General features: G+C 41.1%; 1 long non-coding RNA gene across 3 annotated transcripts; it reads right to left on the bottom strand.

Annotated features, from left to right (window-relative positions):
- Positions 1 to 1459: 1459 nt before the first annotated feature.
- Positions 1460 to 8120, bottom strand: LOC119242984 (uncharacterized). 3 transcript variants are annotated; one of them, XR_005124595.2, is made up of 6 exons: positions 7881 to 8120; positions 5760 to 6448; positions 4660 to 4791; positions 2964 to 3096; positions 2534 to 2693; positions 1460 to 2414 (listed from the first exon to the last, which is right to left on the bottom strand). It is a non-coding gene; the product is annotated as an uncharacterized LOC119242984 (long non-coding RNA). The 3 variants fall into 3 exon arrangements; XR_008551329.1 differs by lacking the exon at positions 1460 to 2414 and having other exon boundaries at positions 2465 to 2693; positions 7881 to 8119; XR_008551330.1 differs by lacking the exon at positions 1460 to 2414 and having other exon boundaries at positions 2465 to 2693; positions 7929 to 8118.
- Between the last annotated feature and the right edge of the window lie 318 nt (positions 8121 to 8438).

The raw sequence follows: 8438 nt of genomic DNA, 5'->3' as shown, positions 1-8438 counted from the left end.
AAAAACAGACAACTCTTTTAGCAAAATGAGAAAGAACTCCAAGAGGAAAGCAAGAAATATGATAAACAGTGTAAGTAATAAATCACAACAATTACAGCTAGAAATATTGCAGCTGTAAGGGAAGTAGTCCTTAAAAATAAAAGCATTAGAATAAAGTCCCAGATGGTTCTTTATTTGATAGATAAGCATGTTTAAATCAGCTTAAAAAATTAAGAACATCTTCTGAAAAATTATAACAGAATGGAGAGTTTCAGATCATTATAGGAATGAAGAATAGAGGATATTTAGCAATAGAGCAAAAAGTTGAAATGAAAATTACTAAACAAGGTGTGACAAATAGAGAATGTCAACTAAGTATCATTAAACCAATGCTGATGATCACTAATCTAATTAATGTAAAAGTATCAAATTGCCACATCAAATAATGCAGATTAACAAACAGGATTCAAATACTCAGTTGCATTCCCTTTGCAAGATAAGATAACAACTGGGTGAAAATAATGGCACTGAAACAGAAAAATAGAAACAAGTGAATACAAAATGAATCACTAACCACAGAACTGAGGTGACCAGTAAGCTTATGTAATAGTAAGCCTCATTTGCAAAAATCAAACAAGGTTTGCTTTTCTCACTAGATTTTTAAAAATTTAAATAGCATCTATTATTCATGAAAGTATGAGAAACTAGGTCTCTAATAAATTGCCACTGTCTACAGCAGGTGAACAAACACCATTTAACCCTGAGACTCTGGCAACAAAATGAAGGTTACCAGCGGAGAAGGGGGGGTCACGTGAGGGGACAACTGGTTGTTGGTGGATGGAGACTGGACCTTTGGTGGCTGGCGTGGTGGGAACGACACTGCTGTAAACTCATGTGTTGTGAACTAGTCTTGCCTCAATATAAATCAACAAATTTTTTCAAAGGACAGTTTCAACCCATGTCTATACCCCTAGCTTTGGATAAAGTCCTTTCCATTTTAAAAACGGTGTCCAATGTGGAGCAGTCCTAGAACGTCTATTGTGGAGGGGAGTGGGGTCCCTAATTCAGGAAGAAACGGGTCATGCGCGAGGAACAACTATGGAATTTATTGAGACCTCCCTCCCCCGCTGCAAAACAACACATTTATCTAAGGATAGAGTTGGAGCTCCTGAGGACTCAGGATACCCTCACCCTAGTGGACACCAGTTAGCGTTCAAAGGGAAACTGCATTTCTTCTGCGATCCATGCAGCATCCTAGCAAAACAGTCTCGCATCTCTTGCTTTGTTTTGTCTTGAGGCTGTTCCTAGTTGTTTCTATGTTAGAATGAGGTCATAGTGTAGTTCCACAAAGTTGGGGCTAGATCCAGCTGGGGTTGCTGCTTTCTGGGGTTCTCAATGCCCTCTTCCAGTGTGTCTCTTTTTGGTTCATTATGAAGTTCAGAGTCAAATGTAAAGAACTCTGCCAAACCCCAGAGACACTCCCTTCTCTGTGACCTCCCTCCTCTGCTAATGACCCAACTTTTGTCTTGTCTGGTCTTTTAATCCCTACAAGGCAGGTAAAAATGGAATCTTGTGAAAAGAGAGAAGGAGTTGTGTTTCTCTCTTTTTAAAAAATTATTTTTATTGCAACATAATGGGCACAGAACAGTATGAACATATGGTGATCACCTTGTGACCTGATGCGCCTGTAGATGTCCATGGCTGACACTCTAGCACCTCACGTCATTATTTCCATTTTGTGACAGGAAGAATGAAGAGCTAGTCTCTTAGCAGCTTAGTCGTTCCTAACACGTTGTTGTCTGTAATTGCTGTACTGTGCATTAGATCTCCAGGACATATTCATTGACTGACTCCAAGTCTTTGCCCTTAAGCAACATCTCCCCAACTTCCCTCCCACCTCTGGTAACCACCTTTCTACTTTCCAATTTCACAATTTCCCCTTTTTTAGATTCCACATCGGTTAAGTCCTTCTTAACTATTCCTTGTTTCCTTCTGGTTCTCAGCAGGACGCCCGGAGCTGGCTGGAGAGCGGGGGAGGAATGGTGAAGGGTGACTACATTGGCTTTGTTCATTCATAATGAATTTATCATCTTCAGTGGAGCTTGTCACCTGTAGGTCTCTGCACTTGGTTTGCTGTCATCCTACTCATTCTGCCCACATACTCAGGAGGACCTCTGCGGGCTACCATTTTATTTGAGAAATATTGCTCGGCATGGCTTAGAGATAATGAACGTTCCTGGGGAGCTACAGGGTTGACTTGTCCCTGGGAACCTGCTCTTTCAAAGTTCTGCTGCATTTTATAGGAGAGTCAGTCGGCACTTGTTCCTCAGATATAATCTTTCTCTAAATAACCACCCAGTCATGTGTGGTTAGGGATGAGTGACAGGATGTAATGAGAACATTTGTTTGCTCAACCAGTAGATATTTTTTTTTTCCTAAGGAAGAAGTATAAAACTAAATAATTCATGTAACATTACTGACTCCCACACTATCGATTCTAATCGCTGTTGTCGATTTCCTGGCCCTTCAATCCTCCCAACAGGTTATTACTTACAGATTGTGGTGTTATTTGCTGATTCCATTTTTTTTTTTTTTTTGGAAGAAAAGTCTAAACAATGGGAGGACATTTTCAGCACACCAGAGAGTTTCTTTCCTCTTGAAAATACCGTAAGCTGCAGCTCTGATTTTTAATTAATCATATGCAAGAGTTGATCCTAAAATTTCAAATAGGGTCCAGATCAGTGGCAAAGGATAAGACTGAAATAATTGCAAAGAGTAAGTGAAGAAAGGGGTTAGGATGAGTTTCTTTAATATCTAAGTCCAGTGCCACAGTCAGCAAATATCGATCATTTTTATTGACAATGGACTAACATTAAGTAATATATTTACTAATTGGACTATAAGATAACAATCTATCTTATTATAAATTTAAGACAATGGAGTCAGAGAGATAAATATGAAATATGGTCAACTCTAAGAATTACCTATAGCCGTAAGGAGATTTTAATTATTAAGAAATGATCTTCAGTTTTCTGTTCCTCTCCAGAAGACTGAGAATTTTCTATTTCTTCATAACCAGGCTAATAACACGTTATGCAACAATCTGCAGAAAGTGAACTAGGAAAAAACATTATTATATCACATATCAAAAAAGTCCTATGTGCTGTATAAAAGTGGAGTGCTAGGGGAAGCTTTCTATTTTTATACCCACTTAAAAACCACTTTTATTCATACCAAGCAGGTACCACTTTTGCAAACTTTGTTATAACAAGTGTTTACTTTTAAAAATATACTTAACTTGTAGCTATATAAATTAAAGGTACACAAATGTTCATTTGCCATATTTATATGTTATAATATGATCATCATCACAGGGATGGTTAGCAAGTCTCTCCTTTCTACTGGTAAAAGGATAATTTGTTCAGTAAATCACCTGCTCTTAGTCACACAAAGAACCAGAATATTAACCATTTATAATTCCAGTTGTTCTTGGAGGTAGATCCATGATTTATAAATGTTAAGTTCACAATTGCTTCCAGTATTTGTGATAAATATTTTCTTACCCTCAAAATTATCACAAAGGTGCAATTAGTGTGAGTGTCCTTCAGAGATTTCAACCAATGCTGGCTTAAAAGGACCACGTTCACTGCCCACGAAACAGCAAACCCAAAAGGGATTATTAAACTCCAGTTCACGCTCCAGAGGACAGTCTGGGGGGACTCAGGGTAGTTGCTCTGGTGTCTGTGTTCCACTGCTGAGGAATCAGCTTATAGCCTTTTTTTTTTTTTTTAAGATTTATTTATTTATGCATACAAGAACTGGGGTGTAAGCCAGAGGTGTGGGGGGTGAGAAGATTCACCAGAGACAGCGGGGAACAGAACAGGCAGACTGACTGAAATACACTGCTGAAGGGAGCAGCAGGCAAGACAGGAGAGGTCTGCTGCGCTATGTGGGTAGCTCCCTGGCCAGCCGGGGATTGAACTCATGCTACAGTGGCTGGCGATAGCTTCATAGTGCTGTCTTCAACCCCTGCTCTATTGGGGAGGCCCTCAGCTTGCAGTCTTAACCACATTCTATTAAGATTTTCATATGGATATCTTTTCCCCCCTCAAGATGAAGAGAAGTCCTAATGTCTATATTCTTATTTTAAAATTCTAGTAACCTAACAACATTTGGTGTATAGTAGATGATACATAAACAAAGTCTAGTTGAATTCAATTCAAACTACCCACCTTTACATGGTCAGAATTTTTAGATAAAATAACTAAAATTATGTATCTACCTCCTACTTATCAAAGGCATGGCCCCAAACACACACACACACACACACACACACACACACACACCAATTTACGCCCCTCTTTCTATCAATCTGATTTACTTAAGTCCTCCTAATTAACCTCCTTCATTTCTCTCTTAAAGAGTGAAATATTTGTCTGTTTTTATTTTGGGGAAAGCAGATATTGTTTAAAAATGAACAATGATGTAAAAAATAAATTTAAAAAATCTTAACACAGCATAATAAATTAAAACTACAAAACCAAACTTGGAGAAATTTTTATAACATATTTGATAAAAAAAACAAGTAATAGTTTTACTATTTTTCTATATCAATAAGAAAATTTAAAAAAAGTGAAATACATTCTGCTTGTGTTCGTCTAACAGATCATTGTCACTCACCTCGAAAGCTTGGCCCCATTACTTAGCATTCCTATAGCACTTGGCTTTGCTAAGAGCTTTCTAGTAATTTTTATTGTCTTGGCTAACAATCCTTTGATGAGTTTATGGCCTTCTGGTTGCTTCTGTCCATCACTAAGGAGGAGAAACAGGGAATCGAGTGTGAGTGTCCTTGTACAATATTAGCTTGAGTGTTTTATTCAGAGTATTAATAGTTCAACTAAGTGGAACACTTTGGAATAAATAGCATAGTGAGAAATAAATCACTTTTCCCTTCCTATAATTTAGATTTATTCTAGTTCATGTGGAACTCCTGAGCCTTCTCCCGGGCCCTCAGATTTCTAAAGCCAACATTCTGCTGAATCAGACTCATCAGTAAATCACCGATCCACTGATGACTTTTTAGGTTCTGTGACATCTTTTTTCTTCTTTTATCTCACAGCATGGCCTTTGGGTCCCTGAGGTAGACCTAGTTCATCTTCAACTAAAGAAAGAAAAGACTTGGGTGTATAGAGTGTACATTTAGATTTTCCTTAACTTTCAATAAGTACACTGGTCCAGAAACCTATCAGTTTTGAATTATGATGCCTTTAGTATTTTCAGCTTCATTTGCTTCTGCATACCCAGATTACACATCAATATCTCTCAGGAATTCAGAAGCAAAAAATGGCACAGTGTTACAAGCTGAAACTGCAAATCACAAACAAGTATTGATTGCTGTTAATACAATGCAGCCACTTTTCTGGATCACCAACCCCTCAGACTGTGCACACAAACTCACTTCTTAGTACTAACACATTGATTCATCCCTGGCCTTAATTTATTCTATGACCTTGCTTCTGTTCCCTCATTCAAATCCCAACAATCATTTACATCAAAAGCAAGGTGGGGAGAGCACATTGGGCTATGAGGCTCCCAGAAGGGGAGGTGGAAGGGTCAGGCCAAGGGAGAGGGGGCGCTAGCTGAGGATTACTGGGGTTTGGGTGGTGGGTGTGGTGAAATAACATGCAATTGTAGAGGTATAAATCTACACCCCTAAGACACATGCTGTGATGTCGATCAATATTACTTCAGTAAATACAGCCAAAAGAAAGGTTACATACGCTATCTCGTGTTCGATAGTCTTACCACAGTAAAACAAAAACAAAATAAAAGGACAGGACGAAACTTGGGAGAAAAGGGTATGTTTATACTTTGACTGTGGAAATAGTTTCATGGGTGTCAATAGGCACAACTCATCAAATTGTCACATCACTGCCATGTGCCATTTTTGTGTATCAATTATTCCTCAATAAAACTGTTAAAAAATTAAAAGTCATATAACCAGGATGTGGCTTTGTCATGTGTCCACTTGACTAGACTGAAAAAGTTTCCAGAAATCCCTTTTCTGTTTCCTGTTAGAATGGGCAGAAGAGAATTTTTTGAGTGACACTGTGGGTAAAAGGCCGCCTTGGACGCCAGGGATGCCCATGGTGCAGGTGTTCTGCGGCCTCCTCGTTGGCACAAGGTCATTACTGGCCGCCGCCCGGTGGTCCCCCTTCTGTGGTTCTTCAACCAGCTTCTCGTTGAATGTCCTGGCTACTGCATGACGCCCGCACCACAAGGTCAGTCCAGCAGGAGCTGACTGACGCGCTTTCATTCCATCTCGGTGGCTCCAAATTATTCTTGCTCTCCTCAGCCGTGTTCACCTTCCCTTCTGAATTGCCTGCTCTGTCTCTTCAGGGAAGTTCAAACTCCATCACTAGATGTGAAGACGCAGCCTTGGAAAGACAGTTGACTTAGCCAGCTCCAACTGGAAGAGGACAAAGGAATACATGTTGTGTGTGTTCAGACACACATTTTGCCTGTCAATGCCACTTCCCCGATTGAGTCCTACTTATACAGACTCTGGTCCTGGGAGTGGCTCCAGAGGAACAGAGCCTTAAGGGTAAATTCTATAAATCAGTTTGGGTTTTCTTGAGTTGGCGCTCATCAAATTAGATTGAAGGGCACATGTGACCTGGTTTCTGGTGTGAATGGGTCATTAGTAACCCATGGCATGCTGTGGCGAAAGCTGACAGAAAGCAATGCTCTGGAGAGCTCAGTATTTGATGACTTAGTGTACTTTAGTGGAAATAAGGAACATAATGGATTGGCTTGTTGCTTTCTAACTGTGTAGAAGAACTTGGGGGGAAGAAAATGATGAGCTCAGGGCCTTAAATTCCCAGCTCAATGTCTGCCTCAAGGACCCAAAAGCTGCCTTGAAAGAAATCCTTGTCTCCTGTAGCCACTGGAGTGAGATTTCTAAAAAGCAAACCATAGGTGTATCTTGCACATGGTTGAATTACAACACTAATTGAATCCTCAGGACTGCAGAGTCTCTTTTGTGGAAGCTGGGATCTTAAATAGAAATGAATGAAACCCTGAAAATTGGTAGGAGGACATATGGGCAGATTCTGACAGACACCTAAATTCCACTGAACCCTCTTGACAATAGGGATAATTTTTCCAACTCGGTGAGTCCCTTTGACCTCCTCTGGATGGCTGCCAACAGGCGCTAAGTTATGAGGAGCTGAGCATGACCCATGAGGAGATGCAGGAAAACTGAACCAATTATGTGGTTTTCCCAATATGTTGACTGGAGTGAAGGGGTTTGTATCAGGATACATAAATAATCTTAAAATGCAATAATTAAGACAGGCCCATTTTTTTTAAAAAAGGGCAAAAGATCTGAATACACAGTGACACAAAGAAGGTACATACAGTGGCCAGTAGAATGTGAGAAGATACTCATGATCGTAAGTCACTGGATGCTTATCAAATCCATGACATCATCTCACAACACAGGTCTAGCTATACCGTGTTGCTAAACATTTGCAGAAGCTGGAAGCTTCACAGAGAATGTAGATTAGGACTGGAGGCTGGGAGGAACAGGAATTAACTGGATAATGGATGTAGGGCCCTTTTTGGGGTGATAAAAATGAGCTGAAATTAGATAGTGGAGAGTCAGATCACTAACTACATGACTATAAAAAAGAACACTGGGTTGTACAATTCACAGGACTGAGTTCCAGCGCTTATGAATTATATCTCAACAAAGCTGTCCAATAGAAAGGTCAGGCCAGTGGGGTAGGAGGGCGGATTTACCAGGTAAGACCTGCTCTGGGTAGGGCCAGAGACACATCTTTCACCAGAACTGCGGGAGATTCGTTCATAAAGGAGCCCCAGCCATTTTGAAGGATTACCATCATGCCAGAAGAGCCTTTCTGGAAGCACTATCTTTCGTAACTCACATGGTACAGGGAACAGCCGCGTGGAGCAGGCCCGTGAACAAACAGGGGTAGGGGTACCCCAGGTGTTGGGCACCACGCACGCACGAGAGGGCTCTTCCTCACCAAAGGCAGATGGGTGTGGTCACTGCAACAAAGTGGAACCAAGGCCAGTGCTGGGATGTCCCTGTGACATCAGACTTGCCCTGTGGAATGGACCCGTCGTGGGGGAGCTGAGGTTGGGCCGAATCACAACTGTACATGGCGATACTGGAACCTTCTCGACTGGCTTCTATGGCAATACACCAACTGATCGGCGGTGGGCAGCCGAGATAAGGCAGCTGAAAGTGACCGCTACTTTAGGAAGATGCTGATAGACAGACAAGGGGGGGCCCGGGCAGATGACGCCCGGCTGTGCAGAAAGCCCCCCTGAATACAAAAGAACGGGCGGTTCTGATCATGGGCCTGACGAGCGGCATAAACACAGGCCCAGAGCTTCGGCCCATTGGGGATGCTCTGGCCTCCGTGCCTGTG

The sequence above is a fragment of the Talpa occidentalis genome, unplaced genomic scaffold (assembly GCF_014898055.3).
Source record: "Talpa occidentalis isolate TD23 unplaced genomic scaffold, MPIMG_talOcc4v2.1 talOcc4.13, whole genome shotgun sequence".
Taxonomy (NCBI): domain Eukaryota; kingdom Metazoa; phylum Chordata; class Mammalia; order Eulipotyphla; family Talpidae; genus Talpa; species Talpa occidentalis.
Note: the sequence above shows the minus strand (reverse complement) of the source record. Positions and strands in the feature narration are given on the sequence as shown.